The sequence below is a fragment of the Zingiber officinale genome, chromosome 6B (assembly GCF_018446385.1).
Source record: "Zingiber officinale cultivar Zhangliang chromosome 6B, Zo_v1.1, whole genome shotgun sequence".
NCBI classification, from domain to species: domain Eukaryota; kingdom Viridiplantae; phylum Streptophyta; class Magnoliopsida; order Zingiberales; family Zingiberaceae; genus Zingiber; species Zingiber officinale.
The window spans coordinates 10,938,485-10,947,311 of record NC_055996.1 but is presented as its reverse complement, the minus strand read 5'-3'; positions in this window follow the sequence as shown (position 1 = coordinate 10,947,311).

Sequence of the window (8,827 nt, the reverse complement as noted above, 5' to 3'; positions counted from 1 at the left end):
TCTAGTTAGAGGTTTGCCCAAATTGAAATTCATTGAAAACTCAATATGTGATGCATTTCAAAAAGGAAAACAAACCAAGTCAATCCACAAATCAACCAATCTAGAAAGAACCAACACCATACTAGAGCTCCTTCATATTGACCTATTTGACTCACATGGAGCCAAATCACTAAGCAAGAATCAATACTGCTTAGTAATAATTGATGACTACTCTAGGTACACATGGGTAAAATTCCTAAAAACAAAAGATGAAACCTATGAAATATTTAGTAACTTTTGCAAATTAACTGAAAATGAAAAAGATACTAAAATTAAAAGAATAAGGAGTGATCACGGGAGAGAATTTGAAAATCATAGGTTCATGCAATTTTGTAAAATAAATGGATACCAACATGAATTTTCATGTCCTAGAACACCCCAACAAAATGGACTAGTAGAACGTAAAAATAGAACACTACAAGAAGCCGCTAGGACAATGTTAAACGAATATAAGTTAAGTCATCAATTTTGGGCTGAAGCAATAAATACGGCAAATTATATTCAAAACAGAATTTTAATAAACAAATCTCACAATAAAACACCGTATGAACTCTACTATCATAAAATTCCCAACCTAAACTATTTAAAAGTATTTGGTTGTAAAGTTCACATTTTAAATACTAAAGATTACTTAGGAAAATTTACACCCAAGTCTAACCAAGGAATATTTTTAGGATACTCCTCAACCAGTAGAGCCTTTAGAGTTTATAATCAACACACCTTGAAAGTTGAAGAAACAACTAATGTAATATTTGATGAAGAAAACAATTTACCTAATATAATTGACAATGTTGACATTAATCCTAGAGCTATAAAAGATGATGAAATCCAACCTAATCTTAATGAGGTAGAAGAACCAGTACCTGAACCACAACCAAGACCAACTAGAGTAAGTACTTCTCACCCACCTGACCAAATTCTGGGTGACCCAAACCTAGGAGTCAGAACTAGATCATCCCATAGAAACCTTAGTCAGATTGCCCTTATTTCCAAAATTGAACCTAAAACTATAGATGAAGCTCTTCCTGACCCAGACTGGACCATTGCAATGCAAGAAGAATTAGCACAATTTGAGATAAACCAAGTATGGGACCTTGTAACTAAACCCATAGATAAATCAGTAATAGACACCAAATGGGCTTTTAGGAACAAGTTGGATGATCATGGTGAAATAATAAGAAACAAAGCTAGGCTGATAGCCAAAGGGTTTAGTCAAGTCGAAGGCTTAGACTATGATGAAACCTATGCTCCGGTAGCTAGACTCGAGTCCATTAGGATGTTATTAGCCTATGCAGCAAATAAAGGGTTCAAATTGTATCAAATGGATGTTAAGTCAGCCTTTTAAATGGTTTTATCAAGGAAGAGGTCTACGTAAGCCAACCTCTAGGGTTTGAATACATAGACTATCCTAACCATGTATTTAAATTAAAAAAAGGCATTATATGGACTAAAACAAGCCCCTAGAGCATGGTATGAAAGATTATCTAATTACTTAATTTCCAAAGACTTTAACCAAGGACAAATCGATCCGACCTTGTTCGTAAAAACTATAGAAAAAGACATCTTTATCGTCCAAATCTATGTTGACGACATAATCTTTGGTTCAACTAATTCAAAATTTTTGAAAGAATTTGTTAAATTAATGGAAAGTGAATTTGAAATGAGCATGGTCGGAGAACTCAACTTTTTCTTAGGCTTACAAATAAAACAAACCAAAGATGGAATCTACATTTATCAAACTAAATATGCTAAGGAGTTAATGTTGGTTGCTACTCGGAAAACCTAGAGGTTCCACTGTACAAAAATTTTGTACAAAGGTCTGAACATTTTCCTAGCTACCATGTGTTCTTTTAAATTAAATTTTGGATCGCCTGCGGAACTTAACACGTTTGATCCAAAACTTAATCTATTCGTTCTTTTAGGTTTTGACTTGGGTCTCCTGCGGAACTTAACACGTTCGACCCAAATCACCTTAAGTTATTAATTCCATTAAATATTAATTTCCATAATTGGTTCCCAGTACTGACGTGGCGAGGCACATGGCCTTCTTGGATATGGGAGCAACCACCACCGACTAGACAAAACCTTTTATAGAAAGGTAATATTTAATTTCCTAAAATAACTTTAGGTTAACCGAAAAGAACAATCAAATCACAAGGAAAAGAAAAAACAAAAGAACATAACATCGAAAAACATATTCGAAATTCTAGAATCGTAAGCCTCTTGTATTTGGTATTATTTCCATAAATAACTAGCATGATGCAGAAAGGAAAAATTACTAGTTATACCTTCTAAAAGACCTCTTGATCTTCTACCGTATTCCTCTTCTAACCTCGGACGTTGTGTGGACAATGATCTTCCGAGATGAGAACCACCAAGCACCTTCTTCTTCCTTACAAGTTTCGGCCACCACAATTCTCCAAGAGAAGTAGAGGTCCGGCCACCACCACCAAGCTCCAAGGGATGCAAGAAACAAAGCCACCTTTCTCTCCTTCTTCTCCTAGCTAGAACCGACCACCATCAAGAGCTCCAAGAGAGGTTGCCGCCGGCCATAAGAAGAAGAGAAGAGGAAGAAGCTAGGGCCGGCCACCAAGGAGGAAAAGAGAGGAGAAGAATAATAGAGTTGATCACCCATGAAGGCACCTCTACCCCTCTTTTATAATCCTTGGTCTTGGCAAATAAGGAAATTTAATTAAAACTTCCTTAATTATTTTGTCATGAAAAAGAAAATTTTATTTAATTAAAAATAAATTTCCTTTTCAATATCACATGGCCGGCCACTTATTTCCTCAAATCAAGGAAAGTTTTAATTAAACAAGAATTAAAACTTCCTAATTTGTTTCTAGAAATTTATAAAAATTTCTCCAATAATTTTATCCCTTCATGATTGGTTTATAAAAAAGGAAATTTAATAAATTAAAATCTTTCTTTTAAACATGTGGATAAAAAGAAAGTTATCTCTAAAAATTAAAATCTCTTTTAATCTACAAATAAGGAAAGATATCAAATCTTTTCTTAATCTTTTGTAGAAACTTATAAAAGAGAATATTTAATTTTAAACTCTCTTTTAAATCATGAACATGATTAAAAAGGAAATTTTTCTTAAAATTTAAAATCCACCTTTAATCAACAAATAAGGAAAGATTTCAAATTTTAAACTCTCTTTTAAACATGTAGATGATTTACAAATAAGGAAAGTTTTTACCAAAAATTAAAACCATCCTTTTAAACTACAAATAAGGAAAGAGATTAATCTCTTCTCTTAATCTTTTGTAGAAAGCTATAAAAGGAAATTTTTAATTTTTAAACTCTCTTTTAAAATCATGATATCCACATAAGAAATAATTTTAATAAAAATCCTTTTTAATATTCTAGTGGCCGACCACCTAAGCTTGGGACCCAAGCTTTGGCCGGCCACCTACATGGCTCATCCATTTGGTCTTGGCTGGCCCTAGCTTGGGTTCCAAGCTAGCTTGGCCGGCCCCATTGGATGGGTAAGAAGGTGGGTATGCGGTGGGTATAAATCTCTATATACTAGAGGCTACGATAGGGACCGAGAGGAGGAATTGGTTTTGGTCTCCCCATGAAATTTCCCGTGTTCGCCCCTAACACACAACTTAATTTCATCAATAATAATTCATTCCACTAAAGAACTATTATTGAACTACCGCACCAATCCCAAATTACATTTTGGGCTCCTTCTTATTATGAGTGTGTTAGTCTCCCTGTGTTTAAGATAACAAATGTCCACTAATTAAGTAAGTTACTGACAACTCACTTAATTAATATCTAGCTCCAAGAGTAGTACCACTCAACTTCATCGTCATGTCGGACTAAGTCCACCTGCAGGGTTTAACATGACAATCCTTATGAGCTCCTCTTGAGGACATTCTCAACCTATATCACTAGGACACAGTTTCCTTCTATAATCAACAACACACACTATAAGTGATATCATTTCCCAACTTATCGGGCTTATTGATTCATCGAACTAAATCTCACCCATTGATAAATTAAAGAAATAAATATCAAATATATGTGCTTGTTATTATATTAGGATTAAGAGCGCACACTTCCATAATAACTGAGGTCTTTGTTTCTTTATAAAGTCAGTATAAAAGAAACGACCTCTAATGGTCCTACTCAATACACTCCAAGTGTACTAGTGTAATTATATAGTTAAGATAAACTAATACATAATTACACTACGACCTTCCAATGGTTTCTTCCTTTCCATTTTAGTCGTGAGCTACTGTTTATAATTTATAAGGAAACCGATAACATGATCTTCTGCGTGTGACACCACACACCATGTTATCTGCAATATAAATTAATTGAACAACTACATTTATCATAAATGTAGACATTTGACCAATGTGATTCTTATTTCTAGATAAATGTTTATACCAAAAGCTAGGCTTTTAGTATACACTCTAACAATCTCCCACTTATACTAAAAGACTAAGCTGTCATATCAGCTGCCATACATCTGATTCCCAACCCTTCAACATGCCCATCAAAAGCTCTTGCCTTAAGGACCTTAGTGAAAGGATCTATAGGTCATCACCTGATGCAATCTAGGCGGCAACAACTTCTCCTCGTTTATACGATTTCTCGTATTGGGTGGTACTTGCGCTCTATTGTGTTTACTTGCCTTATGGTTTCTTCGAGTTTGTTACTGCACCAACATTATTACAATAAATTGTAATAATCTTTGGACAAACCAGAAATCATTTCTAAGTCTATCTTGAGGTTATTGAGTCATTCAGCTTTTATGGCTACCTCAGAGGCTTGCCATATACTAAACTTCTATGGTGGAGTCCAGAAAAACACCTATGCTTATCACTCTTCCATAGTTATGACTTTACCTCCTAAAGTAAACACAAAACCCCGAGGTTGACTTATTATTGTCCCTATCCGATTGGAAGTCAAAATCCATACAACCCACAAGGACCAAATTAACTGCCTTGTAAGCTAACATATAATCTCTAGTACCTCTAAGGTACTTCAATATATGCTTTACTGCAGTCCACTGTCCTTGTCTAGAGTTACCTTGTTATCTGCTAACTATGCCCTTGGCAAAACAGATTTCTGATCTCGTGCATAGCATACATTAGGCTTCTGTCAGCCGAAGCATAAAGAACTGCCTTTATTTCCTTTATCTCCTTTGATGTCTACAGAGACATATCTTTAGATAAAGTTACTCTATCCTGAAAAGGTAAGAAACCTTTCTTGGAGTTTTGTATGCTTAAAACGAGCAAGGATTTTTTCGATGTATGAAACTTGGGATAAGTAAAATATTCTTTTCTTGCGATCCCTTATTACTTTGATCTCAAGAATATATACATTCTCTCAAGTCCTTCATATCGAATTGTTTGGACAACCATACCCTTACTTCTGACAACACTTTGATATTGTTTCCAACTACCAAAAATGTTATCTACGTATAGTACAAGAAATACCACCACGTTTCCATCACGCCTTTTGTATACACAAGACTTATCCGGTTACTAAATAAATCCATAGGTCTGGATTACTTTGATAAACCGGATGTTCCAAGACCTTGAAGCTTTGCCTCAGTCCATAGATTGATTGAGCTTACACAAGATGCTCTTAGCCCTTTGCAATGAACCCTTCTGGTTGCTTTATATGGATGCTTTCTTCAAAACTTCCATTAAGGAATGATGTCTTGACATCCACTTGCCAAATAGATAAAAGAATCCGGATAGATTTTAGCATGACTACCAGTGAAAAAAGTTTCCTTTTTCATCAAGCCTTGCTCTGAAGGTTTCTACCTTCCTGTCTATCCTTCTTTTCCTATTATAGACCTTTTACACCCAAAGGCTTTTACACCATTTGGTGGTTCTACAAGCTTCCAGATTTTATTAGAATACATATATTCTAATTCTGTTATTCATTACTCTTTGCCAAGATGCTGCATCTTTATCTTGGAGTGCTTCATCATATGAACGGAGATCAGGTTCATGTCCTTCAGGGATCGAGTCCAAAAACTCTCCCAAAACATGAATCTTTTTAGGTTGCTTAACAACCCTCCCACTATGACAAGACACTTTCTGTAATTGTGTATCATTTGTGATACGTGTTGCAGTTTCCTTGTGGTATCTCATCTTATACAATTGGTACTAGTTTAGACATATCTTTTATTATTTCCTTAAGAACAAATTTACTTATGAGCACGTGGTTCCTAATATAGTCATTTTCTAAAAATCAGTCATTGATGCTAACAATGACCTTCTGATTTTTAATACTATAAACCTTCTTTTGTTTATCTAGGATAACTTACAAACAAGTGAACTCCTATCCAACTTATCATTGTCTCTCTTTAACATATGTGCTGGATTACCCGAATCCGAATATGCTTCAAAAATAGGTTTTCACCTATTCAGCAATTCTATATGAGTAGAGAGTTCTAACTTGGAAGGTACTATGTTCACTTTCGTTTTCAGAGTTTATCCTTAAAACAAATTTGGTAATTTTCTGAATAACTCATCATCTATCTAATTATTCCATAAGAGTCCTTTACCTTCTTTCTACTACACCATTCTGTTGGGGTGTACCAGATGCAGTTAGTTGGGATTGAAATCCAACTTCTGATAAGTGACTCCTAAAATCTCTCAAGAGGTACTTGCCACTACGATCTTCCATAGTGACTTTTTACTTTAACATTTCTCCGCATCAACCTTGTACTCTTTGAACTAATCAAAGTACTTAGTCTTGCGGTACATTAAGTAAATTTATTTGTATCTTGAATAGTTGTCTATAGACAAAATATTCAATACTACCTCTTGTCTGTATAGTCATAGGATCACACAAATCAGAATGAACCGATTTCAACATATCTTTGACTCCATACCCCTTGGACTTAAAAGCTTCTTGGTTATTTTCCTTCCAAGTAAGACTCGTAGGTTGGAAAGATTTCCACTACTAATGAACCCAAAAGTTCATCAGCTACCAATGAATCCTACTCAAGTATAACCTAGCTTTTAGATGTCAAAGATATAATTGGTTCATTTCCGAAGGTTGCTTTCTCTTAAAATTAGAAGATGTGTTACTAATTTCCATTTGTTGCATCGTGGGAGTTATTGGATTATAAATTGTCAACCACCATACCAGAATAGATAACTTCCCTATTTTTCTTGATAACAACTTTGTTATCAAAATAGACACAATATCTATAATAGTTTAGAAACTGAAGTCAGGTTCTTTCTAAACTTGGTACGTAAAGACAATTACTTAAAATCCATATTTTATTCTTATCAAAGGATAAACATCTCCCACTGCAATAGCTACCACTTTTACAGTAGTGCCCATGTGGACGGTGATTTACCTTTCATTTAGTTGTCGGGTTTCCTGGAACCCTGCAATGAATTGCAGACATGATTAATGACATCTTGTATCTACACTCCAGGTTCTGGTAGATAACACCACTAGACATGTTTCAACTAATGAATTAAATACACCTAAATTGTTCTTAGTTCTAAGAAGACAGTCTACCTTAATGTCCAAGTCCTATTTCCAATCATTACAATTGGGACTACTAAGTCTTTTTCTATAGTATGACTACTAGGGATTGACAAACATCCTAAGAATCATAAAAATATTTGGTCAAGATCAACTTCTTAAAATCTCCATAAATTTTGCGTATACAAAATTGAAGAGGAGATTTCATTAATTTTATTATCTCGTCAACTTTACTTTATGACGAATAAAATTAATAGTTGGTTTATCTTTAATCAAATATTTGGTCAAGACTCTAAATTTAAAATAATATTGATTCCTCTAACAATACTATTTAAATTTACCAACACCTCAAAACACCGTGAATTTTGCATGCCACGTTAGTGTGAACGTATACAAAATCAACATTTGTAAGAGGAAGGTTTTACCCATTAATTATCTTGTCAACGTAACTTTATGACAAATAAAATTATCTCAAACACCGTTAATTTTGTATGCCACGTTAGTGTGGACGTATACAAAATCAATCATTTGTAAGAGGGTTTTAACCCTTTAATTTTATTATCTTGTCAACCTAGTTTTATGACAAATTAATAGTTGGTTTCATTTGGTCACACAAATAATAGCAAGGACTCATGGGAGGATACTATTAGATGTGTCTAAGTGTATACCATTACTTGACACTAAGTCCATTAATAAGATTATGCCCCTTCCGTTGGGGAAGATCACACGCTCTTAATTAACTTCCTATAGTCATCCAAAAATGGAAGTCTGTTCTAGTGATCCACAAACAAGCTCATCCGTTATGGAGGAAGGCACTCAGAGCCAACGCGCAAGCTTGTTTGCATCACTTACAAACCAGTAATGGAGACCATGGGATTTACTTAAAATCCCTCTCCCACTTAGTTATTTATAAATGAGGAATTTTAACTATGCTAGCCTACTAAACTTGTAAACTAACATGCAAACACAGCATAATATAAAAGCAATAAATAGAAAAATCTAATTTTCAACTATTATGACTTTTATCTCTGGTTATCCTCCGTGTGTTGTCATCCCAAGCTGCTGCCATATTTGGCCAACGCCACCGGGTCTAGCTGTCGCATCCATCTTGCTCCTAGTTCCGCTGCGCCTCTGGTCCTTAGAAGGTTCCACGCTTTGCAAGATTCGATCCGCGACATAAATAGAATTTTACATTTTGATCCTATATTCCATAAAAGGAATGTACATGTATCTAGATCAAAAATAAAATCCTAATAAATCTAAATACAGCTCCTGCTGTATTTTAATACAATCATGCACACACATA